Raw genomic sequence first — 11,353 nt, 5'->3', positions numbered from 1 at the left:
CCCAGTTTACAGATGAGGTTACTGAGACACAGAGAAGTGAAGTGACTTGCCCAAGGTCACACAGCTGATAAGTGGTGGAGTGGGATTAGAACCCATGACCTCTGACTCCCAAGCCCGTGCTCTTCCCACCAAGCCACGCTGCTTCTTGTTTGTTATAGCACTTTTATTACCAAAGCGCTCTCACATTAATTGGTTAATTTCAAACCCTCACAACACCCCTGTGAGGTAGGGGAAACAAGACAGGTATTACAGATGGAGAAACCGAGGTACAGAGGAGTTAAGTGACTCATCTATAGTCACACAGCAGACTAACAGGATGAGTCGGACTCAAACCCGGGTCCTCTGGCTTCTAGACCAGCGCCCTACTGCTTCACCACACCGCTTCCCCTGAGAATCCTGAGAATGGGCTGCATATGTAGTTATATAGTAGTATACAGATGTCAATTTTTAAAAAGTTTGAATTACAAATAAATCATTTATAAAATCAATCAGTGACATTTGAGTGTTCACTGTGTGCAGAGCACTGCACTAAGCACTTGGGGGAGTACGGTAGAGTAAGTAGACACAATCCCTACCTGCAAGTCTCCTATAATAATTAGTAATGGTAGGAATTGTATTTTCTGAGTACCAATTGGGTGCAATGCACTGTTCTAAGTGGTTTTTTAAAATGATATTTGTTAAACACTTACTATGGGTCAAGCACTGTTCTATGTGCCGGGGTAAAATTGGGTTGGACATAGTCCCTGTCCCATATATGGCTCACAGTCTATGTAGGAAGGAGATTGGGTATTGAATCCTTATCTAACATTTGAGGAAAATGAGGCACAGAGAAGTTAAGTGGCTTGCCCGAGGTCAACTAGCAGGCAAGTGGCAAAGCCAGAATTAGAACCCAGGTCCTCTGAATCCCAGGCCCATGCTCTTCCCTATAGGCCACACTGGTTCTGCTTGAGAAGGTACAACGGAAGCGCAAGATGCTTTCCCTGCCCAGATGCCTTCCCTGCACACAAGAAGCTTACATCCTAACTTGTATTGTCTTATGGTGTCGAGTCATCTCTGACCCATTGCGACTCCATAGACATATCTCTCCCAGAACACCCCACTCACTATCTGCAATCGTTCTGGCAGTGTATCTGTAGAATTTTCTTGGTAAAAATGTAGAAGTGGTTTTCCATTGCCTCCTTCCACACAGTAAACTTGAGTCTCTGCCTTTACTCCCATTAAGCTGCTGCCCAGCACAAGTGAGTTTTGACTTGTAGCAAATTGCCTTCCACTCTCTAGCCACTGTCCAAACAAGGAATGGAATGGGTATGCTTCTGCTTGACTCTTCCTCCCATAGCTGAGACTGGTAGAGTACTGGAAACTCTCCGGGTGCGATCCTGAGAGGGGACATCCTAATTAGCTACCTAATAAACGATTATTGAATAGAACTAGAGGAAATAAACTTTAAGCTTGTATTAGCATGCTGAACTGCATTCATTATTTCTTTGCAGATTTACTTTTACCTACCGTTTTCTTGCAGACATGCTATTAATGAGTGGGGTCAATGGTCTAAGATTAAGGGGTAGAATACGAAAAGGAAAGAAAGAAACAGAGACAGAGGCAGATGAAAGGACCATCACAAGAATTTGGGTCATCTTAAACTGTACCAGGAATTTAAAAATCCGTGGAGCAGTGGGGAGGAGAAGGGAGCGGGGAAAGGCGAGGGAGGAACAGGAAGAAAGAAGACAGAAGTGGGGTTATCCAGTAAGGGAGAGAAAGAATAAGGGGAAAAAGGAAAATGTGGAGGAAGGAGAGGAAGAAGGGAGAAGAAACATGGGGAAAAGGAGAGAAAGAGTGAGGATTAATTCGTATTAATGTCTGTCTCCATTTCTAGACCGTAGGCTCACTATGGGCAGGGAACGTATATGCAAATTCTGTTGTACTCTCCCAAGCGCATAGTACAATGCTCTGTACATAGTAAGTGCTAAATGAATATGACCGATTGAGTGACTGATTGAGGAAGGGGAGAGAGTAGAGAGAGAAAAGGAGAGAAAGGGGAATGGCTGTTTATTATCTCGGACTTCTTCATCTTCCGCCCTCATCCCCTGCAGCTGATGCCACTGTCCCTTGGGCTCCCAGCAGGCAGCCAGGATGGCAGGCCCAGCTTTCAGAACTTCCATATTCAATCATATTTATTGAGCTCTTACTCTGTGCAGAGCACATTACTAAGCACTTGGGAGAGTATAAAAGAGTTAGTAGACATGATTCCTGCCTTCAAAGACTTTATAATCCAGCAGCGGACACAGACACTAAAATAAATTGCAGGTAGGGGGAAGCAACAGAGTTTAAAGTTCTGTACTTAAGATGAAATGGGATGGGAAGATACCACAGGCTTTCATCGGCTTCCCAGGCCAGGCCCATGGTGCTTGGGCAGAGCCCCCTTCAACCTTGATTACTGTATCAGCTGTACCTTCCTGTCCCCGTCTCTCCCTACTCCAATCCACACTTCACTCTGCTGCCCTGATGATTTTTCTACAGAAATGTTCAGTCCACTTTTCCCCACTCCTCAAGAACCTCGAGTAGTTGCCCATCCACCTTGGCATCAAATGGAAACTCCTTACCATCAGCTTTAAAGCACTCAATCACCTTGCCCAATCCTACCTAACTTTGCTGCTCTACTACTACAACCCAGCCTGCACATTTTGCTCCTCTAATACCAACCTACTCACTGTACCTCGATCTCGTTTCTATCGTTCATTCATTCAATCGTATTTATTGAGCGTTTACTGTGTGCAGAGCACTACTAAGTGCTTGGGAAGTACAAGTTGGCAACGTTATAGAGACGGTCCCTACCCCACAGTGGGGTCACAGTCTAAAATTTACCTCACACCCACGTCGTTCTGCCTCTGGACTGGAACACCCTCCCTCTTCACCTATCCAACGGACAATCACTCTCCCCACCTTCAAAACCTTATTGAAGGCAAATCTCCTCCAAGAGGCCTTCCCTGGTTAAGCCCTCATTTCCTCTTTTCCCACTCCCTTCTGCATCACCTTTGCACTTGGATTTGCACCCTTTATTCACCCCTTCCTCAACCCCTCAACACATGTCTATATCTATAATTTATTTATTTGCATTCATTAGTCTGGGTCTCTCTCTAGACTTTAAGCTCATTGAGGGAGTGAACATGTCTACCAATTCTGTTATATTGTACTCTCCCAAGCACTTATTACAGTGCTCTGCACATAGTAAGTGCTCAATAAATACAAATGATTGATTGATTGATCCAATATGCACTTTCCACCTCTTCTCCATTCCCTCTTCCCTACTCCTCCTCTCCATTTGGGAAGTAGGTGCATGGCAACATATCTCCTTATTGTTATATTGTACTCTTCTAAGTGCTTAGTACAGTGCTTTGCACACAATAAGCACTCAATAAATACGATTGAATGAATGAATATCTCCCTCCCTACACAACCTTGCCCACCAGATGGGATGCTGTGGCTCTCTGCCAGCCTTCTTTTGTTAAAGATCCATGTCTTGTCAGCTTCAGGCTTGCCAGGATATAACAGCATCCCGGAAGACTTAAAGACACCGATGGGACACACCCACAAAATTTGGAATTGTCTCCCAGAATCTGGGATGCCGGGTTCCGATGGCAGGGCATTTTAGATGAGTGTCAAAGAGATAAAGGCAGAGAAACAGAGATGAATCCAATCAGAAAGGGTTAGAAAACCAGATTGATATAGCGAGACAGAGACAGAGATACAGACAAGAAACATCCTTTACACACACAAAATCCTTCAGTCACATCTCTCTCTCTGCCAGCATAGATATACATATTCATCCGTGAGCATACATTCACACACCTGCTCATGCTGATGCTCCTCCTCTCAAACCTCAGATGTCAGCAGCAGCAATAGCAGTAACAGTGGAACAGAGGTAGAGTAAAAACTGCTTCTCCCTCCCTGGTTTCCAACATATCCAAACAGCCCCGCTCAATGCTTTGGGCTTAAGGGGCTGTTTCTCTCCCTGTTGCTATTGCTCTTCAGGGTTTCCAGCATAGGGGTAGGGAAGTGGGAGGCCTGAATCTGGAACCCTGCTAATTCTGGAGAGCACCACCACCATCATCATCATCAGTGCTTAGAACAGTGTTTTGCACATAGTAAGTGCTTAACAAATGCCATCATTATTGTCATCATCATCATCATCGTCATCATCATTAATAGCAGCAGTAACAGCAGCAGCAGCCCCTTCAGCTTAAGGAGCAATAAGAAACCAGGCTTTTTGGAGGCTAGAGGCCACCACTGGTTGTCTTAATCAATCAATCAATTAACCAATCATATTTATTGAGCACTTACTGTGTGCAGAGCACTGTACTAAGTGCTTGGGAGAGTGCAGTATAACAGAGTTGGACAACATGTTCCCAGCCCACAATGAACTTAAAATCTAGAGGAGGAAACAGACATTAAAATAAATTATGGAAACGTATGTAAGTGTTGAGGGGCTGAGGGTGGGGTGATTAAAGGGTGCAAATCCAAGTGCAAAGCTGACACAGAAGAGAGAGAGAGTAAAGGAAATGAGGGCATAATTGGGGAAAGCCTCTTGGAGAAGATGTGATTTCAAATAAGTCTTTGAAGGTGGGGAGAGTGATCACCTGTCAGATATGAAGGGGGAAGAAGTTCCAGGCCAGAGGTAGGACACGGGCAGGGGGTTGGTGGCAACAAAGATGACGAGGTCAAGGTACAGCCAGTGGGTTGATGTTAAAGGAGTGAAGTGAACATGCTGGGTTGAAGAAGGAAATCAGTGAGGTAAGATGGGAGCGGGCAAGGAGATTGCTTTAAATCCAATGGTAAGGAGTTTCAGTTTGATGTAGAGGTGGATGAACAATCACTGGAGGAGTGAGGAGATATGGACTGAATGGTTTTTTTTTTAGAAAAATGATCCAGGCAGCAGAGTTTAGTGTGAATTGGAGTGGGAAGAGACAGGAGGGAAGGCAGGCAGGATGATGCAGTAGTCAAGGCAGGATAGGATAAGTGCTTGGATCAACGTGGAGCACTCTGGATGGAGAAGAAAGGGTGTATTTTAGCATTGAAGGTAGAACTTAAAAGATTTGGTGACAGACTGAATACATGGGTTGAATGAGAGGGATGATTCATTCATTCATTCAATTGTATTTATTGAGCACTTACTATGTGCAGAGCACTATACTAAGTGCTTGGAAAGTACAATTCAGCAATAGTTGAGAATAATGCCAAAGAAACAGGCTTGGGAGACAGGGAGGATGGTGGTGCTGTCTACAATCAATCAATTGTATTTATTGAGCACTTACTGTGTGCAGAGCACTGTACTAAGTGCTTGGGAAGTACAAGTTGGCAACATGTAGAGACAGTCCCTACCCAACAGTAGGCTCACAGTCTAGAAGTGATGGGGAAGTCAGGGAGAGGGCAGGGTTTGGGTGAGAAGATGAGTTTCGTTTCAGAATTCTGTTCTCTCACTTTCAGGTCCTGCGGGCCACACAGAATGTTACAGCAGTTAGCATGCGGCCCACCTGCTAGCCAAGATTCAGCTTGCCTGATTTAAAGAAAAATAGGAGGGTGATTGCTAAGAAAATTAGGTTCTCATTCAGCACCTCTTTATTTCTATATTCAGCACCTTGTTATTTCTGTTCACTTTTCTGGGATGCTTTCCCTTGGTTTTTTTAACGATAATCATTGGCTTTTGAATAGCATTTAGTCATACAGTGGGTAAAACTAGGTACTATTAGACCTTATAAAATTGAGATCATTTGAACATTCCAAACTACAGGCCCCACTTCTGACATTTCTCATTAATGATGATTATGCTTCTGTGTCTACTCCGGAAATCTTTAATGTTTAATGTGCATTTGCTACCCTGAAATTTTTCTAAGAGCAATAATTTCATAATATTAAATGAATATAGAAAAAAAATCCATTATATGTTACACCAGAGGGGAGACAAGCTTTCAATGCAATTATACTGGATGGTAATGATCCTGTCACATGCTGATGTATCAAAACAGTACATTTTACTTGGTCAAAATGAAGCTCAATCCATTATGTAAAACACTGTCCTTTATAAAGTACTTTATCTTTTATGTCCTTTAGGGCCATATGCTAAGATTTGTGTAAAAATTCTACTCTCAGTTTTTCAATGTTATGGGGGTTTTTCACTACTACCCATGTAAATTTTCCTGAGAATGAAAGTAATTCAATGTTCCCTGGCTCACAAACTAGAGCTAAAATTGTCCATGACTGTACAGGGTCAGATATTTTTTTGGACCGGAGTCTGCAGGAGGTGAACCTAGCACATACAAGGCAAATATTTTTGGAGCTAAGTTTAGGTGACCAATGTTTGGGGTGGAGGAGTCTCAAAGTGGAATTGAGGCTCAAAAGTGGGCAGAGGAGAGAGAAAAGGAAAAAGAAATGGAGAAAGGAGGAAAATGAGAGGGGCAAGAAGGAAGAGGGAAAGGGGGAGAAATAGAAAGGAGAAAGAGGGAGAGGAGGTGAGAGGAAAAAGAATAGGAAGAGTTGGAATGGGGAGAATGACAAGAGGAAAGAGAAAAAGTAGAATTGGGGGACAGAAAGAACCCCAGAGCTTTCAGCTTTACCAGGTAACAGCTGTCAATCAGGCAGACCCGTTGGCTAGTCAGCAGTCATGTAGGAGGACACATTTTCATGAGAAAGAAAACTCCTTCTACACATCTTCAGCTTAATGCTTTTCACTCTTTCTATGCTAAATTCAGACAAAAAAAATCAAGCACCAAGTTTCCTGCTCATTGGCTAAAGGGACAGCTTTAATTAGGGCCAGTGGGAAACATGTGCGTGACCTAGTGGAAAGGCCACAGGCACCTGGGAGTTAGCAGAACTGAGTTCTAATCCTGGCTCAGCCATTTATTTTCTGTGTAACCTTGAGCAAATCATTTAACTTGTCTGTGCTTCAGTTACCTCATCTGTAAAATGGGGAATAAGACTGGAGCCCCATGTGGCACATGGACTGTGTCCAACCTGGTTAACTTGTATCTATCCCAGCATTTAATACATTTATTGACACGTAGTAAGTGCTAACAAATGCCGTAAAAAAGCATGTATATTCTGTAATTTCTTTTCAAACCAATGTCAGTTGGGTCCCTTGCAATCATGGCTTCTGAATCATTCTCTCATACATATGAACAGGGGAATGGACATTTCCTGCAGCTCTCAGAGAACACCAGTTGCACTTCAGGAGGTGTCAGATCGACTCACCCACCTTGTGAAATTTTCAGTCACAATTGACTTACCTTGGCACTGAATTAAGCCATTCACTTGCTTCTGAAGTAGCTCCTGATGTAATTTTGTTCTTTACCTTTCAATATGCTTAGGTTTTAAACTTTCTAAGGGTACAGTTCAGCTCCTAAATTTAACGCTTCCTCCATGGAATATTTGCATCTGAGTGAAGGAAGATAACAAGACCCAGTGGGTGTGGTTCTACTCCGCCCAATAAAACTATGTAACCCCTTCTAATGCTCTTATCTTTCGCCTTACCCTTTTCTTTAAAATAGGAAAGAAGAAAGGCAGGAGGTGGGAGCATGATCTTCCATGATGAAGATAATTCAAATTAATATTTTTACTATGCTCTGGTTCAGGAAAAATGACATGTGGGAAACAGCCAACGAATCAAACTCCATGGCTTTAATACATGCCACAAACAGGTCCTGTGGGGGAAAAGAAATATACAGTTATGGAAGGAAACAGGACTACATTGTTAGTGGGAAGATTCAAAGAGTGGGGCAAAAAGTTAGTAGCCTATCACATGTACTGCAAACTTTGTTCATAATTCACATTAATGATCAATTAAAGAATATAAACTTGACAACACCAACCTTCTCCAGCCTATGCAAAGGTAATGCCACCCTTGCTCTCTAGTTTGTTTATTGTTTTCGTACTGCAGTGACCTCAGTTTCATTCGAGAAAGTTAACACTGATTTATTTTCCATTCTGGTTTTGAAGCCTTTCTATTCAGTCCTTCCAGGTTTTGGCAGTTGCTTTTAATATCCATTGAAAGGATTACGATTTCCTGTGGGACAGTGGGTTAGATGATGTGTCATCTAGTTTCTTGAACTCTTTGGCCTGAATTGCATTCCAGGGTACAACCCGCAGCTATCACATTCAGAACTCGGTACCCAGAAGCCGCAGTAAAATACTGTTGATGATGACAGCAGCTCCTACCTCACTTTGAGGTTCTTGTTAAACGTTCTCCATGTGAAAAACACAGAGAAAAATCCATTCCAAGAGTACATTATTCTAGCATCACATCTCCTTCAGCACTTAGAACAGTGCTTAGCACATAGTAAGTGCCTAACAGATACTATAATTATTATTATTTACTGGTCCCTAAAAATAATTTTCTAGTCTATGTCAGTGAATCCAACTTTTTCTGTTGGCCCTATTTAAATGAAAAATAATTATGACAACAACTATAATAATAATGGCTGTGATGTTTAAGTACTTACTACGTGTCAAGCACTGTGCTAAGTGCTGGGATATGTGCAATTAGATCAGGTACAGTCTCAGTCCCATATGGGACTTACTGTCTAAGGAGGAGGAAGAACAGGTATTTAATTCCTGTTTTACAGATGAGGAAATTGAGAAACAGAGACATTAAATGACTTTCTGAAGGTCATACAGTAGGTCTGATGGTGGAGTTAGGATTACCCAGGTCTTCTGATTCCCACTCCTGTGCTCTTTCCACTTGACCATGCTGTCATGGTTAGTCCAGTTCTTCTGCTTTGTTTGAGTTAAATCATTTGTTGATATCTGCTGCATATTAATTTACCCCTTAGATTTACTTGTGGGTTTTTTTGCATGATAAATCTCTCAAATTTCACTCAATTGTATTTATTGAGTGCTTACTGTGTGCAGAGCACTGTACTAAGTGCTTGGGAAAATATAATGCAACAATAACAGTGACATTCCCTTCCCACAGTAAGCTTATAGTCTAGGGCAGGGGAGACAGGCATCAATACAAATAAATAAAATGACAGATGTGTTCTTAAGTGCTGTACATAAGTGCTGTGGGGGTACATAAGTGCTGTGGGGCCTCACCTCCTTCCCCTCCCCTCAGCACCTGTATATATGTATATATGTTTGTACATATTTATTACTCTATTTATTTTACTTGTACATATTTATTCTATTTATTTTATTTTGTTAATATATTTTGTTTTGTTGTCTGTCTCCCCCTTCTAGACTGTGAGCCCGCTGTTGGGTAGGGACCGTCTCTATATGTTGCCAACTTGTACTTCCAAAGTGCTTAGTACAGTGCTCTGCACACAGTAAGTGCTCAATAAATACGATTGAATGAACGAATGAATGAAAGTAGCTTGTCAGCAGTCCAAGGTCATGGGTTGCCTTTTTCTTTATGCCATTCCTCTATATGAGAATGCAATTTGTTTTCACAGTGAAATCAGGTGAGATCACATAGGGAGGTCCTGTTCTGACATCATGCTACTTTCAGAACTGCCCGTGGGAGCCCTGTTCACAGGAGGACTGTGGACTGTAGCATCAGGCAAAAAAATCTTACAAAATTTTGTTGTTTAAGTTGACAGCAGACATCTCAAGAGATGTTACTTTTTGTCCCCAGTTGGAGCATTTCTCGTGACTATGGCAAAGAATCCATCTATATATAAGGTTTGCAACACAAAATGATACTTAAGATATTTGATGATATTCTAGAGCTAAGTTCCATCCCTTAGAATAATGTTTTTAAATCATCAAACTCCTTTTAAAAAGAGGATTTGTTTCTAGAATAGGCAGATGGAAATCGTCAGACATTTCAGAATCATGGCAGGCTACAACTTTGAATTACATTTGTGACTTTATGGCAAATATAGCTCTCTGTTCTGCAAAACATATGAGAAAGTGACTTCAACTGAACATGAACTCTAACAATGGCATAAATCTTGGCAATAGTCTTTACTGGCTCCTTGCTTGTAGTACCCAGTGGTTTTTTTTTTATTACTGTTACTGTGGAAATATAAATTTTCTAGAAACTGTGACCATCACCATACAGTATAAAATTTAAACTGAATTGCGGTAGTAATAGTAAATCAACACTGACTGCAATACTCAAGAAGTAATACATTGTACTAGGTGCCTCAGGGTTTAAATATCAATTGGCTATAAGTATTTAGGACAGTCTAAATCATTGCTGAGGAAAAAATAAAAATTAGAGTTTATGTCCTATGGGATGCATGTTATGTAAATGAAAGACAGGAGATGGATATTATCTTGTGAAACATATGGAAAAGCAAATGCTTTAATGTGAGGAATCTTTTGCTCCCAGATCAAGACCATCAAAAGCCATGCTTTCTTTCCCAGATTGCTACCACAGTTTGACCAAAGAGATTACTCCTCAGCTTCCTGTGCTGCTTTGTGCTGGCTATTGTTTTGTTATCTATCACAAGCTGTGAGACTGGCCAACAACTCTGAAAGGTCCTCAAATTATTGATTCATACTGTTATTATTTTTTAGATACACCATTGTTAATGCTATGTGCATGCTATTTAGAAAACAGTACCTTCCAGATATGAAATGTTGAGTTGCCTGTATCCCTTCTAGACTGTAAGCTCGTTGTGGGCAAGGAATGTGTCTGTTTATTGTTATATTTTGCTCTTCCAAGTGATTAGTAGTGTTCTGCACACAGTAAGCTCTCAAATACAATTGACTGACTGTAATATCATTCACAGTCTCCTCCTGGGTGGCACCCAGAGTGGAGTCTATTTTAATGTTCCCCTAAATATTAGGACCTTAGTTTTATTCTCACACCTACGCTTTTAAACAAAGAAGTTCCAACTCTCCTAGACCTCTATTTCCACTTACCTCTTCCTCCCTGACTTGGTTTCAGCTCAGTTCTTGCTGGCAAAATAGGACCCCGGAATTGAGACCATGCTAGCAAAGCATTCTCATAGTATAGAAAAATCCACTCCGTGTCTGCTACTGCTCTTTTTTTAAAAAAAATCTGGCATTATGTAAAAATAAGAAATAAATGCAATGGGCCAGCAAAAAGCTATCAATCCCTCCCACTGCCCAACACACTTCTAAGCATGACATATAAAATCAAGGAGCACGGACGGAGGTCTTTAAAGAAATGGGGCCCCTCTAGGTCACAATAAGCGCTCAATAAATGTAATTAAATGAATGAATGAATGAATAGAACCCATGACCTTCTGTCTTCCAGGCCCGGGCTCTATCCAGTAGGCCTTGCTGCTTCTCCACGGCAGTGCTTATATAGTGCTTAGCATGCTATTGATGCCTGTCTACTTCTTCTGTTTTATTGTCTGTCTCCCCTCTTCTAGACTGTGAGCCCCTTGGTTGG

At 41.6% G+C, this 11,353-nt stretch overlaps 1 non-coding gene across 1 annotated transcript; it reads right to left on the bottom strand.

Moving 5' to 3' along the window:
- Positions 1-1,248: 1,248 nt before the first annotated feature.
- LOC119944287 lies at positions 1,249-1,386 on the bottom strand. Its single transcript, XR_005455781.1, has one exon. It is a non-coding gene; the product is annotated as a small nucleolar RNA SNORA7 (small nucleolar RNA).
- Positions 1,387-11,353: the final 9,967 nt, after the last annotated feature.

This window comes from Tachyglossus aculeatus, chromosome 22, assembly GCF_015852505.1.
Source record: "Tachyglossus aculeatus isolate mTacAcu1 chromosome 22, mTacAcu1.pri, whole genome shotgun sequence".
Lineage (NCBI taxonomy): Eukaryota > Metazoa > Chordata > Mammalia > Monotremata > Tachyglossidae > Tachyglossus > Tachyglossus aculeatus.
The sequence above is the reverse complement of the archived record's forward strand: the minus strand, read 5'-3'. Positions and strand labels throughout refer to the sequence as shown.